Source organism: Micropterus dolomieu, linkage group LG23, assembly GCF_021292245.1.
Source record: "Micropterus dolomieu isolate WLL.071019.BEF.003 ecotype Adirondacks linkage group LG23, ASM2129224v1, whole genome shotgun sequence".
Classification (NCBI taxonomy): domain Eukaryota; kingdom Metazoa; phylum Chordata; class Actinopteri; order Centrarchiformes; family Centrarchidae; genus Micropterus; species Micropterus dolomieu.
In genome coordinates this window covers 1,642,613-1,660,079 of record NC_060172.1, presented here as the reverse complement: position 1 = coordinate 1,660,079, position 17,467 = coordinate 1,642,613, and positions in this window count along the sequence as shown.

Below are 17,467 nucleotides of genomic sequence, written 5' to 3'. Positions count from 1 at the left end.
AGCACTTTACAATTCTTGTGTGCGATTAACAAAGTCAAACGATTAATTTGTTTGCATCAAAAAACAAATAGATATCATGATTTGTTTTCCCCCCTGTGCTCATAATGTTTCTCCCATATCGTGATATCCACCAGCTACATCTTTGCATCTTTTGTAGCTGTAATCTCTGCTGTCGTCCTACTGTTGTTACAGTCATATTTCTAAGATTATTTTTGGACAAATGTCCGGCAGAGGTCCTCGGCTGGGGACGCTGTGGCCATCGTGTATGCATCCCAACCTTCCCAACCCATTACAGCCTAGACTTTTCTCCACTTAACTGGCTGCTTTCTGTGGAGTTGGTGACATTTAACCAGCAAAGGTCTAGAAGTTGTAAATCGATACTGGAAACGATGTTTGTCAGAGGCTGCTAACAACGGAATCTTTTGATTTTTTAAATGACAGTCTTTACATATGCAGTTAACGACACGACAAACTGTAGAGTAAAGTTTACTTGCAGGGCTCAAATACATAATGAGTTGCTTACCGTCAAACTTAAATTAAAAGCCTAGTCCCTTTTACTGGCCTGGTGTAGCCACTTGTTTTGACAAAAAAAAACACAGGTCTTAATTAGAAGCCTGGTCTAGTTTTTATAGAAGTTCTTTAGATGTGTAAAACCTCTGTCTACACGAACATGGGTATTTTCAAAACCGTGACGTTTTCTATGCGTTTTGACCGTTCGTAAACACGGAGACGCAGTATCAGGTCACTGAAACCGAACATTTCTGAAAATTTTAAGAAACTCCGGTTGCAGTGTTGTTGTGTAGACAGTAAAACCAGAGTTTTTGCCTTTTGACGTCAGAGTGCGCGTCGTTATCTGCTATGTTTGATGTCAGATTGTGCGCCACTGCCTGCTTTGTTTTTGCCTGTTGGTTTGGGGTGCTCTGTTTTTGTTTTAAAACGAAGGAGGAAAAACTCTGGACTAGGCCTTGAAGCCCACGAGTCGCCCTCTTGAGCTACTTCTAAGCTGCTTAGATTGCACATTCAAATATTAATGTTAAAACTTTCGTCTGTATGGACAATGCCACAGTTCGTTCGATCGGTTAGATTCTCCATAATTCAGTCATTCAGTTAATTTTAAAGAGACATATCAGATTTAACCGGTATGTTCAACAAGAGAGACAACGAGAGATTTTTATACAAGTAATTGTCATACTGGTTGAACATAAACTATTTGATTATGGCATAGCAGGAGTTTTGTGTGAAAGGAATTAAAGGTGTCTGTCTCAGATATAGGCAGGGTGAGTAAATTAATCAAAGCCTGGGCTATTAATTGAAGTTTTACGGTAAATAAATAAGCAATTTATTTATTTTATGCTCCCGTTTTATCTTTTACTGGCTCTTTATTTTTTCTTCTTTTCATTATCATGTAACCGATGGTGGTAAAGTACTCAGATTCAAGTCCAGATTTTTACTTTAGTAGAAGTAAAGAAGTATTACTGATGAAAATGTAATGAAAGAATCAAAAATAGTTCAGCGCTTTATTTGCAGCATCCATCAGTAAAAGTAACATACAATAAACAGAAGTAAAACATAAAGCAAATTAACTGATATATTTGTACATATAAAAAGGAATATTCAAATGTAAATTACATTAAAATTTTTAGCAGTACTCTCAAAGTGTTAAGTGATTAATGTGTTAGCTTGTTAAAAGTACTATAATTTTGTAATTGAGTCAAACCACTGGTTTATACTGCAGCTACAGTAATGTGTATTATGAGTTTATTGCATGTTTTAATATAAAACATGAATCTGTAGATTAACAACCAGCTGACACAAACATGTAGCGGAGTAAACAATTTACTATTTTACTTTAAATTTAGAAAATATCCCAAAATGGAAACACTCGGAATTTCAGGAGAATGCAGTACTTGAGTAAATGTACTTCTATTTCTGTATTTCAACAACAAGGAAAATGAAAAATGGAAAAATTGCTGCATGAAAATGAGGAAAAGTGAAATGGTGAAAAAATAAAAAAGAGCCAGTAAAACAGTAAAAGGGAGATTCAATTTTTAAATCGACTTGATTAGAGGTTATTTTAAATTATTTAACTTTATCATTTATTTATGTATTCAAATACACTGTTGACTCATCAGAGGGCCCATTAGTGGCTCCTGTTGCTTCTGGGACTCCAAACCGCCTCCTGGTTAATGATGTGAGAGCTCTTTGAACCACGGCAGCAGGAACAAACCACAGACCCTGATGCTGGAGGTCAGACTGGGAACAAATGTTACGGGACCTTTCCCTTCAAGTCAAACCAAAACATAGACGAGACACAGCTTCGTACTCTGGTACAGAGAAATCAGAGTTTCTTTCAATGCGGTGGCAAATCGTCGACTGCAATCAGTGGTGGAAAGTGACTTTTATTCAAGTACCAAAAAAATGTTTTCATTTGTTTAAGTGCTGGAAAATAATAGTGGCCACACAAAATATTAACTCAATTTGGACATTTTCACTGAGGTGTCCTCACTTTAGTTGCCAGCGGTTTAGACATTAACGGCTGTGTGATTTGTTATTTTGAGGGGACAGCAGATTTACACTGTTATACAAGCTGCACACTCACTACTTTACACTGGAGCAAAGAGTCATTTCTTCAGTGTTGTCACACAAAAGATATAATCAAATATTTACAAAACGGTGAGGGGTGTACTCACTCTGTGAGATACTGTAACTTGAGTATTTCCATTTACTGCTACTTAATACTTATACTCCACTACATTTATCTGACAGCTTGAGTTGGTTACAAATTAAGAGTTTTACATACAAAACACATAAATAGTTTCTAAAATATGATGTTTTGTTATGAATTAAATCTGAGTGATTGTAATAACTGTAATGTTTGTTAAAAATTTTGAGGTTTGGACACAACGAGCGTTGTGAGGGAGTCACTTTGGGCTCTGGGTAACTGTGACTGCAGAATCTTTACAAACCAAACAATCGATTTTATGGAGGAAATAATCAGCAGATTGATCCAGAATGAAAAGGATCATCAGCTGCAGTCTGAAACTGAACAGTTCAGAATGAGCTGCAGCTCAACAAATACAGCAGCAACATCCTGCTGCATATTAATGAGGAGGAAGAAGAATCTGATGAGAGGAGAGATAACAGGACATTTTACTGTTTTAATATTTTAGGACATTTCCCTGATTATATTCGCATACTTGTACTTCAGGAACATTTTCAGTGCAGGACTTTTACTTGTAGTGGAGTATTTTTAACTGTGTGTTATTACTTGAGTAAAGTACTTCTTCCACCACTGCCTGCAGTCATATTGGTTCAGTTTAAGGCTAAATTTTGTTTGATAGTATGAGTGAAAATGCCCCAGGACATAATTTGGATGTTGAGAGTAAAACAAAAGTCTTTCAACCAAAAATATTTTTCATCCTAAATGGTTTTATTATTCTAAAACTATATGTCCAAAAGTATGTGGATGTACTTTTGCACCTACAGTTTACGTTATGCACAAAGAAATAACCCTTGAAACAGGACAAAGCTTTGGATCCCAACATTATCTAACCTGTAATGGAATATACAGGTAGATTACAGTGAGTCATGTTTGGGTTCTGTCAACTTTAACCTGGTTGTATTTTAAAATCTTTCACTGCTCCTGTAAACTGGCAGCATTAAGACAGTCCTTCACCTTTAACCTGATGTGTGACGCCCTCATTTGGGTTTAACTTAACTTACTAAACCAGCTTCAACTAGAGCTGTGCACCGACACTGTTGCGTTTTCTCACGCTACACATTTCATTCATCCTTTCTGCACGGACAAAACGTATGACTTTTATTTTTTGCTCACACTGAACGTGAACATGATTGCAATGAAATTTTATTTAAATTAAAGTCTTTGCAAAACAATTAACTATTAAAAAAAACTACAATGAAAAGCAAGTACAAAGTTAAAAGAAAAACATGGACCCACTGAAAGATGCCGACAGTTTGGTCAGTTTTATTTCTATCACAGTCTGACTGAAGATGTCTGAGCATCAGGATGTAAAATACTACTCTAATAATATTTAAAACAAGCTCACCACTGTTTATAACAGCCACTCAAACTGCAAGACATCCAAACAGTTGTCCAACAGCCAGATCTGTGATTTTTCTGGCTGTTAATCAGGCGTTGTGACCTCAAACTGAACGTCAAACAACAAACAATCTAACAGAATCTCAGCCGGATGGTAGAATCAGGCAGGGACCACCAATTCACATTTAAAAACGTGTTTAATCGCTACAGTGTCTGCCCGGTATAAGGCAACAGACAAGCCTCTCAACAACTACAGCATGGTCAAGTCTTTGAATGTAATTAAGAAGCTAATGAAAGGATGTTGTAGCTTTAAAGCTATAACCTGTTCACTGAGAGTCAAACAGACGTATTGTTGCTCAGTAAACACTGAAGACGAGTGACAGATGATTGCTCCAGGATGAAAACAACACGTGGCCGAAGCCCAGAGGCCTTTCAAATGTTGCCTTCAGCAGTAATGAGGACAAAATCTAGACCATGTGAATAAAGTAGGATGCTTGTGACCCCATTGATGCTGATTCACTTCTTGCATCTCGGGCTCTGAGTGTTAATGCATCCCAGAAGCATTCAGGACGGATTGAAATCTGATTGTTGAAATGACCTCTGGAGGAGCTTTGAGACGAGAGCCGGACCCTGATTTACATGCAGCCCAGAACACAAAAGACAGATAGTAATCAGATTTGTGATCTGGCCAGCAGTGACACGTGTGTGTTTATGTGTAAATGATGGGAAAAAAATCAGATTCTACTCAGTTTCAACCCAGTTTAGATAGTCAAGAAAACCTCAGAGCTGACAGGTAACTTCAGTAAAGACACAATAAAAGCTAAGTTATTTCCCTATATTTCTTATTTCTCTATGCGAAGGTTTCACAGTTGAGCTAAATTCTGGACTGTTTGTTGTGATACAATCACCAATTGAGCTTTTAAGTCTTAGTTGTGTGTTTTATTTTTAAGCAAGCAATAAGGCCAGATAAGTGGAAAGATAAGTGTGTTGTTTTTATTTTTACTTCTGTCCAGCAGTGGGATCTGCAGCCTAAAAGTATAGAGGAACTATTTAGTTTGGGAATAGCTGTTTCCCTCAAAGTGTAGCACAGGTTCGAACCTGCCTTTTTCAGATACTCTGCCATCAATGCAATGTATCCGTCTGTCTATGAATTTAACATGCAACTCATATTGTTATCCTCAGTTTAAATATCTATGGTTAAACCAGCCATGTTTGGTTCAGCTGAAACTTTTCTTCAGCCTATAAGCCTATGCAGGTTACTGTGCAACTGAAATGCTTTCTTCACTTCACTCCTGTAATCTGATTGGGGTTAACTTCAGAATGGTGATCTATAGCTGTGTTTCATTTGGGTATGCAGGTGTTGTTTTAAAGGGCAAAGGGCAGGAAAACCCACTCTCTATCAGCTAAAAACAGCAGCAGCAGCAGCAGCAGCAGGTGGAGATGTTGTTGCGGTGCATTTTTATTTGATCTTTTCGCAGATTTTCTTGGCAAAGACACAAACAGTAACTTTTCCATCTGGATTTGTTTCAGCAATGTTAAATGTGTTTGTAAGTCTGAGTTGTTTACAATGCTGCCGGTACACGTAGTATTTTGTTTACTTGCTGCTCAAGCTGTTAATACAGGTGCTGTGTGCCAGATTAAAAGGGGGGGGTCTGGACAGCAGACCTGGAACAAGCCGGGGTTTATGTATATTTACTGAATCAGAGCTGTTTTCAAACCAAGTTGGTATAAAAATCCTTTTTGTCAAAACCTGTTGTCAGAGGTTTCTGAAAGATTGTCTTAAAGCCTGGAGTTTGGGTTTACTTTGCCACCTTCCTGTGAGTTATTGGAGCCAGATATGGAACAAGTGATAATAAAAATGCATTATGGCTAACAACAATGCACACCAGACTTTTGACAAGGCAAACTGATTATATAGCCAGTCAGTATGGCGGCATATAAGAATCATCATGCAGGATTTTAAACAGGGAGAGGTGAGTGTGAGGAGTTTGGCCAAGAATCAAGCGTCTTCTTTCTTGTTTCTACATACTCCCACTAGAAAGTTCTTGAAACAAGGGAACCAGCACTGTGAAACAAAAGGTGTGATTATTGTAAGTAAAATAACTTTCAAAGGCTGAATTTGAGACTAAATTACTTTTCTTCCACGCAGCAGAGTTAACAATAGAAATCAAACATGATTCATCCTGTATCAGAAACGTTGTCTCCAGATTTCCACCGCCGCCGCCATTTCAACAGTCTAAAAATTACCTACATGTTGCTTAGCAACAGCCACAAGGCTGAGTGATGTCGCTGCCAATGAAAAGTGAAACAGCCGAACTTCAGTCTGCGGCTGATTCTGTTCTCTGTGTGAACTGACTGTTGTTGTAAATACATCTTTTCCTCCTCAGGTTCAGCTGTGGGACAGTCTTTGATCACCATGTTTTGTGGTAAACTTGAATGTTGCTGTACGCTGCTGTAGCATTTTTTGTTCACGCAGCTCCTCGTGGAAGATTTTGATTTGTGTCGATATATGTGTATCTGTGTTGTTGATTTGTGTTGGTGTTTGAGTTTGAACTGAGCAGGAGTACAAACTAGATCTTTAGCAAAGTTTGACTGAAAACAAACTATGAATGTAAAACATTATTTATTTCCTCTTAGGCAGAATGTGCAGAAACAGTGTTTTCAAGTTTCATTATTCTTTTCTAATAGATTTTTCTGCTAAACTCAAAAAGACTCACAAACAACAAAAGAAGAATCATCTTGTTTTACACACAGAGCTGTAGCTGCATAAACCTAAAATGAAAAGATATTTCGTGACCCCCTAAAGGAAACAAAAACATTTTTGAAGTTTCCAGATGTGAGAAACTATCTGGTGCACATGATAAACTTTCTGCTGCACACAACAAACTATCTGGTGCACACGAGAAACAATCTTATGCACACGACAAACTATCTGTGCACACGACAAACTATCTGTGCAGACGACAAACTATCTGTGCACATGAGAAACTATCTTTGCAAATGACAAACTGCCTTTGTACACGACAAACTATCTGTGCACATGTGCACAAACTGTCTTTGTACGCGACAAAATATCTGTGTACATGTGCACAAACTGTCTTTGTGCACGACAAATTATCTGTGCACATGTGCACAAACTGTCTTTGTGCATGACAAATTATCTGTGCACATGTGCACAAACTGTCTTTGTGCACGACAACCTATCTGTGCACATGTGCACAAACTGTCTTTGTGCACGACAACCTATCTGTGCACATTAAAACTATTTCACTACCACACAAGTAACTTATGAACAAAGACGATTTTGCACATATACACTTTAGAGTTCACTGAATGTGGCTGAGCTACATTCTGTGTTGTCATTTCTACACTGGTAATGGAATACCACACACTCCTGCACACAACATACTTTCTTTTAAGCCTGAGAAACTACCTGGTGCCCATGGACAACTATGTGGTGTGCACCAGAAGCTTGTAGAAACCATGTTTTTGCTCATGTCCCCTCAGGGGCTCCGTACTGCTACTCTCATTAAGATGAAAAGTAAATGTCTGACCTTGTTTAAACTAATGTTCTCCACACAGCATACTTATCGACAAACACCTGTTTCCAAAGAAAGTGTGGTGAATTCTGGCCTTCAGTTGGATTTTACAGCATGATGTGACATTTAGAGGAATTGGGAAAACACACGACAGACCGTGAGTAAAAATGAGTTGTGTGACGCCATGAATGTAGAGAGACAGGAGCAGGAACTACTGATGTAGCTTCATGAATCAGATTTCTGTCTGCACTCAACTCTTTCTTTTTTTTCTGTTTACTGATCACTATTATTTACAGTATTAACAAGGTTCCTGCTGTGTAAATTGAGTAAAATCTATCGTTTTTGTCCTGTATCTGGATTTCCCACGAATCATCCGTACTCTCCAAAGAAAATGTAGCTTCACCGTAGCATTTTTGTGTATTTTTATGAGACTTAACGAGCTGTTGTTGTCTTTCTGTCTGAGATTTTCTATCTAAAGCCATATGCTAAGCTGTGAACTGCAGTAGCAACTTAATGCTGTATTTCACTTCTTCACCACAAAAACAGAAAATTATTACAGACATGGTTTTGGTATTTAATGAGATTTTAATTGATTTACTGATTTATTTTCCCCCCTGAGTTAAATTCACACTGTAAAAATCAGTAACAGATGGTTGACATGAAGGAAAATGTATCTGTTAGTTACTTTAAGTCTTTAATTTACTGTATTTCTATCATCACTGTTACTGTTATTATAAGTGAGCAGGAAGCTCCTTTTCTTTCTTTTATATCACACCTTTGTACTCTGCACTGTGTTGTCTGCAGGTATTTTGTCGTCTTTCATTTCCAAACCTCAGCTGTGTACCATGTGACCCAGGTAGCCGCTTTGCCGTGTTTTAATGATAACGATAACTATAGTGCCTGATATAGAGATCTTTAATAAAAACAAATTTTGTCTTCATACTGAGTCCCACTGCAGCCTTTTCTCCTCGTCCAACATCCAGCCTCACTTGTTGATGTTCACGTATTTGTAATTATTTATTTATTTATTTTTAGTGTAAAATGTGTTTAATCTACAGAGAGGAAAATTGATTCCAGAAAAAAGTCTAAAATATACAATGTATACAACATATATATATATATATATATATATATATATATATATGTAAATAACCTTAAGGTGTAGTGTTCTGGAAAAGGTAGTGGAGCTACTATCTTTGTATTTTCTCTCAAATATAGTTTATTATTATTATGTTATGTTTTTATTAGATATAGTAGAAAGATGCAGGAAGTGACGGCAGATCAGTGACATAAGAGTCAAAGACCTCCGACCATGTAATTTCAACGTCCTCATTTCATTTCCAGCCAGAGATGTTTGTTGGATTTTGTTTCCACCCTTATCCTCCTCATTTCCTGTCATTTGTTATTATCCAAAATGCCCACAAAATAGAAAGAAGTAAAGAGGCAATGAGCAGCATCACCAGATTTGTCTGACACAAAATTAGTTGTGTTTTTATTTCAAATGTTTGTGTTTTATTAGTGTATTATATTAGTATTAGTTTATTGGTTGTTACATTATAATACAGTTAGGTGAAGGCACACCCATGAATATCATGATAACATGATTACATTCAACATGAAAAGTCTTCAGATGTAAGCTTTTAAGGGTTTTATGACAAAGTTGACTGAATAACACTTTGAAAAGGGGAAAGTTTTAGCCTTGTTGTAATAAACTTAAATGGCATTTGGTTTTATCTGTCATATCAGTCACTGCATGTCAAGCTTCAATTATACTAATTTGCAGTGGTGGAAAAAAGTATTCAGATCCTTTACAGAGGCTAAGTAAAAGTACTAATACCACACTGTGAAAATACTCCACTACATGTATAAGGCAATGTTTCTCTTACATATCTGGATTAATATTCCTGCTGCATTAATGTGGATGTTGCATTTTACTGCTGTAGATGTTTAAGGTTGAGCTCATTTTAACTCCTTTATATCCTGTTGGGTAGTTTAATCTGCTGCAATGCATCATGGTCTATAAGATCACCATGTGTTTGTAGCGTGGCTGTCCTGTGAGGACCTCGTGTCTCTAAACAGTCAGAAAAAAAGCCTGTTTTCAGCTTTGTGACGATGCATTTTCCAGCTGATGCAAGGAGGTTTAAAGAGTTTATTCAGCTGAAGGAGGAGGAAGAACAGGCAGTTGAGGTGGTTCAGGTATCTGGTAAGGATGCACACTAAGCGCCTCCCTAGGGAGGTGTTCCAGGCACGTCCAGCTGGGAGGAGGCCTCGTAGAAGACCCAGGACTAGGTGGAGAGATTCTATTTTCACAATGGCCCGGAGACGCTGCCAGATCCCTCAATCAGAGCTGGTTAATATGGCTCGGGAAAGGGAGGCTTGGGGTCCCCTGCTGGAGCTGCTGGAGCTGCTGGAGCTGCTGGAGCTGCTGACGCTGCGACCCGACCCCGGATAAGCAGTTGAAGATGGATGTATGGAGGAGGGGAATTTTCTCAGCCCATAAAGGAACGCTTCAACCTGGAGATGTGTGGTTTTCACTGGGCAGGAAGGAGATGTATATGTAAAATTATAATCTGAAAAGTATCTAGTAAGAAAAGCTGTTAAAACAAATGTAGTGATATAAAAAGTACTCGCCTCTGAGATATGGTGGGGTAGAAGTAGGCGTTAAGCAGCATACAATAGAAAGACTCAAGTAAAATACAAGTAAGCCCACCACCACTGCTAAATGGAGAAGACGTGGGGCAGTAACAACATTTTGTTGGAGTACAAAAACACGTCTAATTATAAAAAGCTGTGCTTTTTACCTGCCCAATAACATAAAAACAGAACAGTCTAGAAACACTAAACAAAATGATGTGAGAAAAGGATGAAAAGGGAAGAACAGGACGGTTTTACTGCATTTGTTTGAGATGAAAGTCCTTCCTTTCATCTGTCCTCCCTCTTTTTTGTCATTATCTATATTCTTTCATTCACAAATCCCATGAAAAGAGAGGAATGGCCTCTTACTAGACAAGAGGACACACGATGGTATTGCCTGAGTCAGACCACTTGTCCACAGTATTTCTTTGTGTTTTCAGGGAGACAAATAAGCTCAATTCTTTTTTTATTCAGGTATTTGTAATAAAACTAATAATTTACTTGCCAAATAACAGTATTTAAATGGCCTCATTTTGTATTATTGTGGCATAATCTCATCGCCACTTGTCACTGAGCTTCATCTAAATTGTGAAACAGCGCCCCCTGGATTAAAACACGTTGTAAGTATCGGTGATTGTGTGCGGTCAAACGGGGTATTGCAGTCCTACAGCAAGCTCTAGCAGAGGAAGCCAGGAGGAAAACCAGGTGAAGTCGGCACCTGTTTGATTAGATACTGGTCTCAGTCAGTCAGTCAGTCCGGCGGGCGGGTTCACTGTCGATTCACCGTGAAAGATCCATTTCACAACAAACCATTACTTTCATAAATTTCTCACGCTAATGAAAGAACCGCGAAAGTTTTAGCTAGTTTTTCCGGTAATGTGTCGAACGCGGCCGAACACAAAATGGCGGCTGCAACGACAAGTGCAAATGAACAACTTCCGTCTTCTCTTCAAACACGGTGAGTAAAATAAACTCCTTCTTTCTGTCTGTCTGCTTATTTAACTCCTACTTTGCTTGTTTGAGGCTTTTCTGGTATTTAAGTTAAATGTTCCACTGTGACTGTTTGTAGTGGTGGAAATTAACCAACGTTAATTTACTGTACTTTAGTAATATTTTGAGGTAACGTTACTTGTGCTTTAACTTGAGTATTTACGTTACTCTCATAACTTACATGTTAGTTTATGTAAATTTTAGACCACTGTTTATTTTGTGTTATCTAAGTTACACAGGCACAGTCAGACTGTTTTAATATTCAGGTGAAATTTAGTAACGTTAGTCTTTGTAATTGTATTTTTAGTTAAAGCTCTGGTTGGTTGGTAGATTATTATTTCTGTTTTTGGTTTAACACTAACAAGCATTGTGTCACTTTGGGGCTCTTGGTAACAATGAGGGCATTTCTCACTATTTCCAGAATCTTTACAAACCAATCAGTCAGTCGATTTAATCAGAACTGCCAACTTTTCAGTTTAGTTTGGAGTTTGTTTGTTTGAGATTGTTGGAGGTCGGTTCATTTTAGGCCTTCTGTGTCACATCCCACAGCAGGGGTCGGGGTCATCACTCTTTAATCCTCAGGACTTTTGTTTTAAAAGTTCAGCAGCATGTGTAGATGAAAAGCCAAGTCAATAATCATGGTCAGATCAGTGTGATCAGGATACTTGCCAACCTCCAGACATGATAGCCTTAATTTTGACCTTGCCCCCCCAGAATCTGTGTGTCAAACCAGAGACTGTATTTCATTAAATTCTGCAGAATGTATGGAATATTATAGTTTATAATGAGCAAGAGCGTAGGTTTTCCTTTTGCAATGTAGGAGCCACTTATTTAGCCGGGGGGTCTGGGGGAGGAAGTTTTTATCATTAAATACGTAATTTTCTGCATTCTAGTGAATTTTTTCTGTATCAATTTATGTCAACGGAAACAGAAAACTCAGGCAGCAGGTAACCATTTAAAATATAATTCAGTAGGCTTTCAAGCATTCTGTATTTCTTTTTCTTACGTGATTTAGTCCTCCCTCCTCTTTGTGTCTTTATTTGGGAAAGTTCCTCTTTAAATGTGGCAACTTTTCAGCACAAGGATGAATTAATAATTAATTAATTAATTCAGTTAGAAACTCCTGGACTGAATCTTGAAAAATGTTTGCATCTATCCCACACATCTGTATAATCCAACATCTCCAGAAAGATTTTGTTAATTTCAGCAGATCTGTGCAGCTCACATTCACAGCAGAGCAAGGCTGTGCTTTAGATTATACATTTTTATATTGCAAAACTAGCTACAAGCCAAGTAACGCGATCACAAACTGTCACTGCCACTCACTGCGCGAGAGTGGGTTCGCATTATTCCTGTCTCTGCGTCCGTCTGTGTCGCATCAGCTGGGTGCAGTGTAATCACACCGGGTCAAAGCTATCAGTTATAGGCTAACATTACATTAGTTGCCAATTAGTCCAGTGCATGAGAAAATTGGATGTATGGCGTGAGGGCGTGTGAAAAGTGTCAATTGAGTCTCATGCTCAGTGCCAGAGAGTTGGCAGCTCTGATTTAATGGAGAAAATAATCAGTAACTTAATCCATATGAATATAATAAATAGCTGCAGTCTGATTAAAAACAGTTCAAAATGAGCTCTAGCTCAACAACTAATGGCAGTAAAATCCAGCTTTTAGATTAATCCACGGGGAATAAGTCCCATTTTACTGCTTTGAGAACCTTTTTAAATACTATAAGACGGGGTCCAAAATTAACTTTTTGCTCTTAAGGTCAGTGACTGGTGAACAGGGGGAAAAAACTTTTTTACAAAAAAACCTACATGTTTTTCAACTGGCCATAAAACTGCATGAGATGCAATGTACAGTGTTTCCTTTGTAAAGGCAGGTTTGCTGCAATGTTACCTAGTTTATCCACTATTTTGATAATAGGCATTGTTTATGTAAAAACATTTCATTTCCAGCTTTACAAATTTGAAGATATACTGCTTTGCCTTTTCATAATTTACACTACCGGTTACACCCCAATTTGTTTCTATATAAATTTTCAGTGGAAGTAAATGAAGCATTGAAAGTTTATGCAAGAACACATTTCATCTCAAAACAGCCTGGTAATACACCCTCAGAGACAGTATTTATACAATACTGCAAATAAATTATTTTTGGAATTTGTTTTGTTTGGCGACTCGGTGCACAACAAAAATAAACATAAAAAAAAACCCCTCTCATTTTTACAAAACTGCGTTAATGTGCGATAAGATAATTGTCGGTGTTAATTAATACGTTAACGCGCCCTAAATGGCAACTAATTAAGGAAGACAGAGTAGCTAGTCATCAGTTGATCCTACAGTGAGATAATTGACGTAACTTCATTTAATTGTTAATATTATCAATATCAATTTAATTTATATAGCACACTTAAAACAACCAAGTTTGACCAAGGTGCTTCACAGGTTAAAATACAACAACAAGACACTACTAAGACAGTAAAAGTACAGCAATAAAACATAATATACAGTATACGATATATAGTTGATATTAAAATGGCAAGGAATAATAACAGACTTAACTCGAAGGAAATGCCAAAGATCTGGACTGGCAGGTTGTTCCACAGGTTAGGGGCAGCTACACTAAAGGCTCGATCGCCTCTGGTTTTAAGTCTGCTTCTGGGTGCATCCAGGAGGAGGAGATTGGCGGATCTCAGCACTCTAGCTGCAGTATGAACATGAAGAAGCTCTGTTAAGTACAATGGAGCCAATCCATTAAGGCATTTAAGAGTTAAAAGTAAGATTTTAAAATCAATCCTGTAATGAACAGGAAGCCAGTGGAGGGAGCGCAACACAGGTGTGATGTGGTCCCTCTTCTTCTTTCCTGTCAGGAGGCGGGCAGCAGCATTTTGGACTAACTGCAGGCGCTGAATAGATGACTTGTCTAAGCCCACATATAAGGAGTTTCAATAGTCAAGGCGGGAAGTTATGAAGGCATTAATCACCCTCTCCAAATCTTTAGGAGGGAGATGGGCCTTTTTATCTTGGCTGTAGTTCTCAACTGGAAAAAGCAGGATCTAACAGAGGCGGATATCTGTCTATCAAATTTAAACGCACTATCCAACACAACACCAAGACTCCTCACAGTTGAGCAGTTCAGGGTGTCCAAACACTATGATCTCGGTCTTGTCTCCGTTTAGGTTGAGGAAGTTTAGGTTCATCCACGTTTTGATGTCCTTCATACAGTCATGCAGTGTTAATATTATATCTGAAAATGTTTTGGTGACCTAAACATTGTTTTTAGCTCTGGCAGTTTGCTGCTTACCTTTTTACCATTTGAGGTTTTTCACTGGACTAAAAATAGAAAAATGGTTGACCTGTAGTGTAAATACACATACACACAGTACTGTGCCACAGTTTTAGGCAGGCGTGAGAAAAATGTTGTAAAGTAAGAATGCTTTCAAAAATACACGTTAATTGTTGAAAGAATATCTAACAATTAACAAAAATTCTAATACTTTAAGTAGATTTTCCAGATTTATACTTACAAAAGTTTTTCAAAATTTTCTATACAGGACCGTTCCTCGTAATAGTACTTTAATGGACATGTATGAAGACTTTGACTCCAGTTTTACATTACTCTCGGTGTACATACACAAAAACAGACACAAACCACAGTGTACAAAAAACAGTAAACATACACACAGTCATAAACAAAAACAACAATATTTGTAGACAGTAATGTTGTAAAATGGTGCAAAGGATGCTGGAATAAATAAATATTTTTAGTTTTGTCTGAGTTCTTCCTCCTCACTGCCTACTCTGTCTGTCAGAGTAAACAAACACTTCATAATTATATTATATAGTTATGTGTGTGACCCTAGTGTCTGGACACTCAGCCTGGACTAATATTGTCAAAGCTTTTTAAAACGTTAAAACACTGATCACAGCGATGAGAGAAAACCCTACTGTGATTGGTGCATTGCAGCTTGTGGAATGTGGGAGTTTTTGAACCAGAGACGGATACACAATACACCAGCACCACCCACGCCACACTTTCTGTAAACAAGATTACTGAACAATATTTAGAACAATAACTTTAGGCAAACAGAACAAGGGGAATGTGTTGCTCTCAGAAGGAGGCAGATAGAAGGAGCACATATTGGCACATTGGCTAAATCGACATCTGTCCACTGCGGAGACTTTATCTACAACCTGGAGGAGGAACTGGTATAAATAAAGTGTGTTAGTATTATATTATAACAATTAGGGATGTCACGATACCAGAAATGTATTAAATTCAAATTATAATGCTAGTTTAATAGTATGCTACATACTCTCTCTGCAGAGCTCTGCACCCCTGGTGAGATCAGCTGCTTTAGTGCTTAGCTGGATTAAAAACCTGCAGACTCTCGGCCCTCTGTGGCCCTTTAACACCTCTGCTGTTCAGACAACACTTCCCTCTCAGCAGCCTCCTCAGGACCATAAATATTAACACTACTACCATCAGCAGAACGAGAACCGAACTGAGACCAATGCATCTCCTCCCTTCAGCGCTGACGTGGAATTAAAAAAACCCAACCTGAAATGACCTCAAACTGTCTTTTAAACATGTGCTGTGTTCAGCAGTGGGTCCCAACCTGGGGATCCAGACCCCTTAAAGGGTCTCTAGATATATCTGAGGGGTCACCAGATGATAAACAGGAGAGGAGAGAATTAAAACATGTTTCTTCTGCAAAATTTTGTCGATCAACATGCACAAGAAAAGATTTCCCCCTAAAGTAGGATTTCCAACGTGTGTGTATATGTATATTAGGGGTGTGCATCTTCACTGGTCTCACAATTCAATTCCTCGATGCGTGATGATGCGTCACCTCAAGGGTGGGAATTTCTAGGCACCTCATTACGATTATGAGGCTACGATGCGACTGTAAAACAAATAAGATGAAGAGGTATTTTTCTCACTGTGTGACCACTTGGTACTTTTAAAGCAAAGTATTTAACAATAATCCAAACAAGTAGGTATTGATGAAATGCAGATATTTAATGTTACTCCATATAAATGTAGCTAACATTGCATAGCATTATTACATTATTAGCAGCAGCATTATTATTGACCTGTGCTGCTGCTATTTTTAATTCTGGTGCTGTTGTTATTAGCATAGAGTCAGATGGGGGTTGAACTTCGCACTTTACAACGCTCCAGCCAAACCACGTTCTCTCCACCTTTAATATATCTGTTCCTTTTTTTTGTCTCGTGTCTAGTGTAGTTACATGTTTGTTTCTTGTATTGTAATCTTGTGTTGAGAACCATGGGCCTTGAGAAACAGCATTTGGTTCATTGTGTACTCGATGTGTGGATGAATGATTAGCAGCCAAAAAAGCGCCCTGCTCAGCTTCTAGACCGCAATCTGAAGAGAAGATGTTAGCTAACGTTAGCGCTAACTGGGTAGCTGTGACGGTAGAATCTTTAAAAAACAAACAATCACTTGATTTAATGGGGGAAATAATGAGCGGATTGATACAGAATCATTAGCTGCAGTCCGATAAAAAATTTGTTCAAAATGAGCATTTCTTTTAGTGACTTTTCCATCCCGCTGAACCCAGACTGGATGGACACAGCTTGATCCGATCAGTCGAGACACCTGAATCAGAACTATAATCAGACATCGACTTGTGTGTGTTTTGCTTTTTACAGAAATTGAATTTCTTCATGTTGACCTGAAGCTGAACTCGCTGTAATGACTCTCGGTTTTCAGCAGCAGACTCATTCCCGCCAGCCCATCTTTGCTGAGAATTATTACCCCAAGATACTGGATGAGTCCCGTCTGTTTGTTTGAGTTTTAATGAGGGTGCAGAATATCTCACAGCTGACCTTTCAAAACCTCCACCATCACAGAGACAGCTGACATTTTTACACACACTCAGTCCACCAAACCTTAAGAAGACCGTTCAATATTTCTCAGTTGTCAGCGGAGGTAATTCTGGTAGGTTATTTCTTGTTCACCATTTAAATTCTACCTTTTTTTTAGTGTTTTGGTGTTTACTCACTACTTGAATCCACTCACCTTGCTCTTCCCCACACGCATACACCTACACCTCTGGTTAGGGCTGCACGATTATGGCCAAACTGATAATCACAATTATTTATCACGATTATTCATTGATTTTAGGAACAACATATTTTTATTGCACTTTCAAATTTAAATAAAAAGGCAACTGTTTTCACATCCATGTTGTGCTGCATTTCTGCTACTGTACAAATC